This window comes from Camelus bactrianus, chromosome 30, assembly GCF_048773025.1.
Source record: "Camelus bactrianus isolate YW-2024 breed Bactrian camel chromosome 30, ASM4877302v1, whole genome shotgun sequence".
Classification (NCBI taxonomy): Eukaryota; Metazoa; Chordata; class Mammalia; order Artiodactyla; family Camelidae; genus Camelus; species Camelus bactrianus.
Genome location: NC_133568.1, coordinates 21,054,020 through 21,061,005, shown reverse-complemented (window position 1 = coordinate 21,061,005; position 6,986 = coordinate 21,054,020).

The following is a 6,986-nucleotide window of genomic DNA, read 5'->3' as shown; positions in this document are numbered from 1 at the left end:
GGGGGCGGAGACAGAGGGCTTTCTTATATGACTTAAAAGAGAGTACTTTATTGTGTGGTTGATGGTGAGCTACTGGAAGATTCTGAGCAGGGGTGTGACCTGATTAGATTTTCTTGACTGGTTCTGGCAACAATCAGAAGGACAGAGTAGAAGAGAAACTGGAGCTGGGAAATAGCCCTTTTCTGAGCGAGAGATGATGACTGCTTGAACTAGATCGTTAGTCTTGGGTATGGGGAGACGAAGGTAGATTGAGAGAATTTAGTATTCACATGACAAACAGACAGGAAGACATGAGTGACTGGAGGTAGGAAGCAAGAAGAAAGGGGAAGTTGAGGATGACTTCTAGGTTTCTGGCTTGAAGGATGGGGTGCCATTCAGTGAGACTGGAATCACAGGAGGCAAATTAGGTGGGAGCCGGGGTGGGTGCAGGACATGCAAGATGAGAAATGTCTTTACCTTGAAATGTGTTGCGTGTGAAACACCTGCAGGCGTCGGGACAATTTCCAGTAAACAGTTCGCTATACAGGTCTAGCTCTCAAGGAGAGTTCTGCACTACGTAACAGTGTGACGGCCATGATGTAGTCCACACTCATGCATCTTGGCTGGCCCTGATGCTCACCCAGCCAGCATCTGATCCTGAATGACGGTTATAACCCGAAGAACAGAAAAGCAATAAGTGGTCATTCATTTTCTCTTTGGCTTTAATGTTGTTTAAGCCATGAGAAGCTGATGATCTTAGTGAGGACTAGGGGAAATATGCAGTCAAATATCAAGATGTGTCTAATAAACTTTAATAGACTTTTATAAATCCTTAATAACAGAGTACAACTCACAGATGTTTCTCTATCTTCCCTTTGTTTCTCTGCGTATGTTTGATATTTGCCCGCCTCATGAGAGCCATTAAAATAAAACGCTTTGTAAGCTGCAAAACATTAAACAGAAGTAAAGAATTTAAATGGTCATAATGATGAAGATGATTAGATTTCATACATGTAAAAATCACTTCACACCACGATTATTCAATCCATCTTATTTTCCTTACGCACTTCAACGGACCCGAGTGCTCACCAGCTTCAGCACAAGGAAACTAGAACGGGACTGATCATCAAATCTCTAGTTGTAAGAAATCGATTCTGAATGTTCCAGTTCACTTTGCATTGATTGGTCCTTGACAACATTTTAAGAGTTTCCTTTTTGGTTCTGTTATTTCTGTTCAACGCACCAGGATGAAGGATGCAATAACTGAAGATTTTTACTTTTAATTGGAGATGTATTTGTTCAGGAATGTGTCTGCTGAGGTAAAGCCCAAGTTGGCTACTATGAAGTTTTGAAAAATAAACTTAAAAGGCAAGAATTTCACTTGAATTCTAATATATCAATTCCAGTTTAGCCCCAAAGTATTTCTTCAAAAGGAACAAGTTGTCATTTGTCTAGAATATACAGAAAGGAAATCAGGGTTCAGTCAGCTACATACAGACTAACAGCGACACCGAGTGGTATCATATTGGAAGTGCTTTTAGTCTGGTTTTAAACACCTGAGAGAAATTAAAACCTGGGGAAATGGTTATTGTGACCGGTATTATCTGCAATCTGCCTCTAAATGGGTTTTTTATTATAATTACAACCAGTACTTCTGTGATAAGATTTTTATTTCCAGCCAAGATTCAGATTCAAATAAGAAATTCCATATGGACAACCATGATCAGTTTATAAATGAGCATAAGTCATGTTGCTTATCTTTTTTGGAAAGGAGGAGGCAGGCTTTGTGCAGGGTGACCGCCAGCCTGCCACAGAGGTAGCTTCTCCCCCTGGTAATGAGAGATACTGATGAAAAGATTCAACCAAGTGAGATCAGATCTTTCTTTGCTGCTTATTGGGCATATGATTTGCAGCCCATTATTTTAAATCTCTCATAAATGAGTTTTTCTCGCCGTCTCTAAAATGGGGACACCTACACTCGTTGGTATAAGGAGAGGACAGTTACGGGAGGATCCAGACCAGACAGTGAACCTGTTATCACTTTCAGATAGCTGGTTCCTCTTTTCTCACCTTTCCCTGGGAACCTCCTGAGAAGTTCTCCAGGTTGTAAGGTATATGATGGGCAGACCCCGTGGGCAAGAGGCAGAGAGGAAGCATCCTATTTGGCCAGTGTCCATGGGCGTGAAGCTATGAAGCCACATGGAGTATAAATTACTACCAGGTTCCCTACAGCTGAAGTGTTATATTCAAGTGAAAGAAAATGGGGAACAAGAAGAATAAAGAATTAGTGAGGGGGCAGATGGTAACAGGTCATGTCACTTGAACAAGTTTGGGTTTTATCATGAAGGCATTGAAAAGTGGAGAATGGTATAAATATATTGCCATTTTTTTAAGTATGACCCTAATAACAGTGTGAAGTTTAGAGTCAGTCTTTAGCTAAGACTGGAGAAAAACTAGTGAGGGGCTGGAGGATGGTAGGAGCACCTGGAGTTGTGGAAAAGGCAAGGTGTTAAATTAATTGGATATTAATGAATTGGGTACCAGAGAGGTAGAAATCGAGGATAGTGCCTAGATTTCTCTAGTTGTTCCTTGGCAGATGATGCTCTGGAAGAATAAAAGGAAAAGTGGGTCAGAACGGCTCTCTGTTACTATTTCCAATGGTGAAATTCTTAGTGCTTAGAACAAGGTTCAGAACAGTCCATAAGAAAGAAGGAGTTTTAAACTCAAGGATTCTTGAGAAGATGGCTGGTGCCTCCCAATATTCTCCTTCCACGTCTGTAGTTTAGACCTGCCATCAAGATTCGTGCTCCTGGACACTTAATCCAAAATATTTAATAAACTGATACAACGTGCAGGGCAATGTACTGGGTGATGGGTAAGTCACACGAACTCTCCGGGTCTTAAGTTCCACAAAATAAGGATGATGTTTAGATTATTCCTAACATCCCTCCCTATTCAAATACTGAATGTCTATGACTTTCCATTAAAGCCTTTCTTATTCATTTGTCACCCTTAGCAATAATCAAATGTTTTAGCCCTTCCAGTCGTCACCATTAATATTTCTCTCTGATGTCTAACCTAAAGATAAGGAAATCATCCTCCCCTCAGCTGTCCTTGAAAGCAGAAGTATCAGAGGTTCTGGGTTTTCTAGTACAAACCTGATTTCAGACCAGAACAAACCGAATTTCAAACCGTAACAAAAATGTCAACCTGACCAATCCTGAACTCAAACCAGGAAAAAAAACAAAACAAAACACTAATTTCAAACCTGTTGTTTCTGAAAACATATTTACATTGGGTCCTGATTCAGAATTTGGGAAAAACAGCCTCAGCAGAGACCGCCAGAAAGCTTTTAAAAGCATCTTCTGGAAATCTTGGTGACCATTGGATAAACAGGTCCCTCCCAGGTAAAGAACTTTCTGGCAAGCTTCAGTCACCAGTTTTGCTTCTCAAGAAGCAATAACCGTGCCAGCTGCACTGCCCCTAAATCCAGAACTCCCAGGCCTCACCTGGGGAAAAGGCTCAGCAGGTCTGTGACTGTAAATAAACTGACTTCCAAACAGCAGCGCTGAAGTGACATGGGCCCCCAGCCCCGTGGCACTTTTTCCTCCAAAGCTTGGTCCTCTCGTTGAATGCCGGCTCCTTCTCAGGAAAAGAAGGCGGTTGCCTGGAGACCTGGGTTAACACTTAGCAGGCTTGCCTAAACCCCTTCCTCTGACACGAGCCCGCGGAGAACTATTAGCAAAAGCCTTCATTCTGGTAAGAGAAACTTCAAAGGCCCCAAATGAGAAGAGAAGTGTCCCTGGAAAATGTTGAAATGACAAGTAGCAATATTTCCGCTGACAAAAGATGAAGATGAAACAAATGTTAGAACAGGAAACATGATTTTATTTTGCCAGGCTCTCACTGGAAACTATCATCGAAGTCTTTAACTGAAACGAAAAAGGTGTCGCTGTAACAAGCCCACGAGAGCCCACTCGGATTTCTAACAACGAAAGTCATCTTTGAAATAACAAAAGCTTACAAAGTAATGAAAAATCTTGATGCGGAAAGTCACGCGTACGGCCCCAGATAGTCTTGGGCTGCACATTTGTTAGACAATGTTAGAGCCGGGAGCCGCCTAGGGGTGAGCTGGGTAAACTCCTTCCTGTTACAAAGGAGGAGACTCGGAACCCAGAAGACTTAAGTAACTTGCTCAAGGTCATAGAACTAGTGAAAGACTTCTGAATTGTTAGCCACTGCCTTCTCCACATCCATGGAGCCGATCTCTTCTCTCTGTAAATCTACCTCTGCCCGGTTATGGAGGCAGCCCTGATCAGGGCTGAAGTTCAAGTTCAGCTGGTGCTGGGGCCTGATATTTGTCCTGTTATCCTAGATCCGTTCTATGTTCTGCTCATTAAACCAGAGACTTGCTGGAACCCACCTCCCTACTGCCCCACAACCACGGAGTCAGGGGTCTGTGTGCAGACCTGCACTGTCTGCAGTTAGATCTATGACATCTGTTTGATCTATGACATCGAAAATGGTGGCAAAAACCTATAAATTCCAGAAAAATACTGGACAAAGAGGATGGAGGGCTGGTGAAGGCAGAGTGCATCCTAGACATTGAAGCCCACATCATAAAATTTTAGGGATAAATGAAAAGATAGGAAATCCAAAATATAAAATAATATTTTTTCAAACACTGCTTAGAATGAGAGGTCCTGGAGGTCACTTAACAGGTGAGACATTCAGAAAATTCAGCCATTTAGAAAGTGGCAAAGGATCTGGATCTGTATGACTTAATCTGCCTTCTAGATGTATAGGTCACACATTTTTCAAGAATAAGTAAAAGTTTGTCTTTAAATTTTAAAGTAAAAGTCATGGAGCCTATAGAGGTAAATCCCCTCAGATCCAAAGGAAAGAAGCAGCATGGAAAATACTCAGAGAAATATAATCTGAGAGCCATCTCCTGCAGAATCTAAAGAGAATGTGTAGAAGCTGTTTGGCACCTGCAACAGACATCAAGACCGCGATGTGTTATTGATGAGTTAATGTCACACCATCAAGGAGAGGGGGCGGGTGTGAAGAGAGAAAGATTGCTGGAAGGGCTCTGGACCCCCACTCCTCTGCTTTCCCTGCCACTTCCCGGGCCTGCCGTCCATCTGAAACTCCTTCTGAGCTCCAGACCCAGCTGTGAGGCCACCTTCTTGAAATAACACGCACAGTTGGCCCTCCACGTCCTCAGGCTCCACGTCCATGGATTCAACCAGCCACAGGTTGAGTTCCGGGGGTACAGAGGGCCGACCTAGGTATATGCTGCAAGGATCTCAATGTTAACAAGTTCAAAATGGGACCTTTGGTCCCCATCCCTCCGAAAGCTCCCTTCTCCCCTGTCAGCTTTTCCCCATTGTAGGAAAAGCACCTCCTTCCATTCCTTTGCTCATCCTGAAATTTTTCATAATTTAACTTGCCCCCAACACCCCCACACATATCCTGGTACATTGTTTAGCACTGAGACCTATGGTTCCTTCTTTAAAAAATGTCTCTAATGCATTTCCTTTTCTAAATGTATTCCTCTACTGCTTTACTGTGAACAGCCCTTATCCCTTGCCAAGACTTTTAAAATAATCTTCCAACTGGGAGTCTTGTTTCTACTTTTGTCCTATTTTATTTTATTCTCCATAGAGCACTCCCAAGAATCCTGAGAAACTGCAAATTTAAGTGTTTCCCTCAACTTAAAACCCTTTAATAGTACCAGTAGTATTAATAGTTACATATAAATATACCCACCCTTCATGACCCGACACCACCTGTCTCTTCAGCCTCCTTTGCCACCCCTCCCACTCTGGCTCATAAGTTTCCTCCCACGCCTGCACTGCTTCAGTCCTCCTTCACCAAGCATCCTTCAGAATCGGGAGTCTGCACATGCTGTGTCTTCTTCCTGGTGCGCCTTCCCCACTGGCAGTCTGGTTAGTATTACTCAAAATTTAGATCTTCAGTGGTACTTCCTCAAGGAGGTCTTCCTTTATCGCCAATCTAAGTAAGTCTCCCAGGTGATGCTCTCATAACATCCTTTATGTTACTTCTTTTCCTAATACTTAGGCTAGTTTATAATTATATTCTTTTGCATCCCTTTGGCTTATTAAGATCTTCACTCCAGAAGAGGTAATGGCACAAGAAGACAGTCCATAAACAGCAATCGTCTGGCATACAATCCATGAGGAACTTGCACTTGCCTTTTTTTCCTCTGAATAGTCTATTTTAATGACCATATATAGAAGGGGAAAAAGAAATACACCAATGTAAATAAGAAGGAAGGGAGGGAGTTCATTGGTGGGCAGGAGATTCTGGTTGACTTCTGGAAGTCAGCGCATATGGCGGGATCTCGATGGACAAATCAAGGTGGAGGAGAGCACAGCTCAGCACACGTGAAGGAGAGAGCTAGGGTCCTGGTGGGCACTGGAATTCCCAGGCAGGCTCAGAATCCTGAGTCAGCAGACACTGGGGGAGAGAGTGCAGAAGAGGAGATGGAACCCCAGTGGCTCCAGTTGGCTCCAAGCCTCGCATCATCCTGTTGGCAGAGTGAGGGGCAATCCAGAATTGCTCCCTAGGGAAGAAATAAAATCGTGAATTTTTTTTGGTAAAGAAATTTTAAAAATCTGGCCTAAGAGAGAAGGAGTTTTTAATAGGGATACAAGAGCCTGAGAGTAGAACTCATCCTACCCTGAGACTTGACAGAGAGTTAAGGTCGGGGTAAAGGTGGTGGAGGCAGGTGTGGAAGAGGGCCGGCCAGCCAGGCTCTTCTGCCTGCATGCCCTCTGCTGCAGAAAGCAGCTCACACCCTTCTCCGTAAAAAGCAGGCTTCTCAAGTAAGCACACTTTCACAGAGAGGCCTGTTGCGGAAGGAGACCCACCTGCACACACACATGGAACAGGACAGGTGACACAGGTGGGCTGCCTGCGTCACTCATCCATCCGAATTAGTCATTGCTAGACAGGAATGGACAATCACAATGCACAAGGAA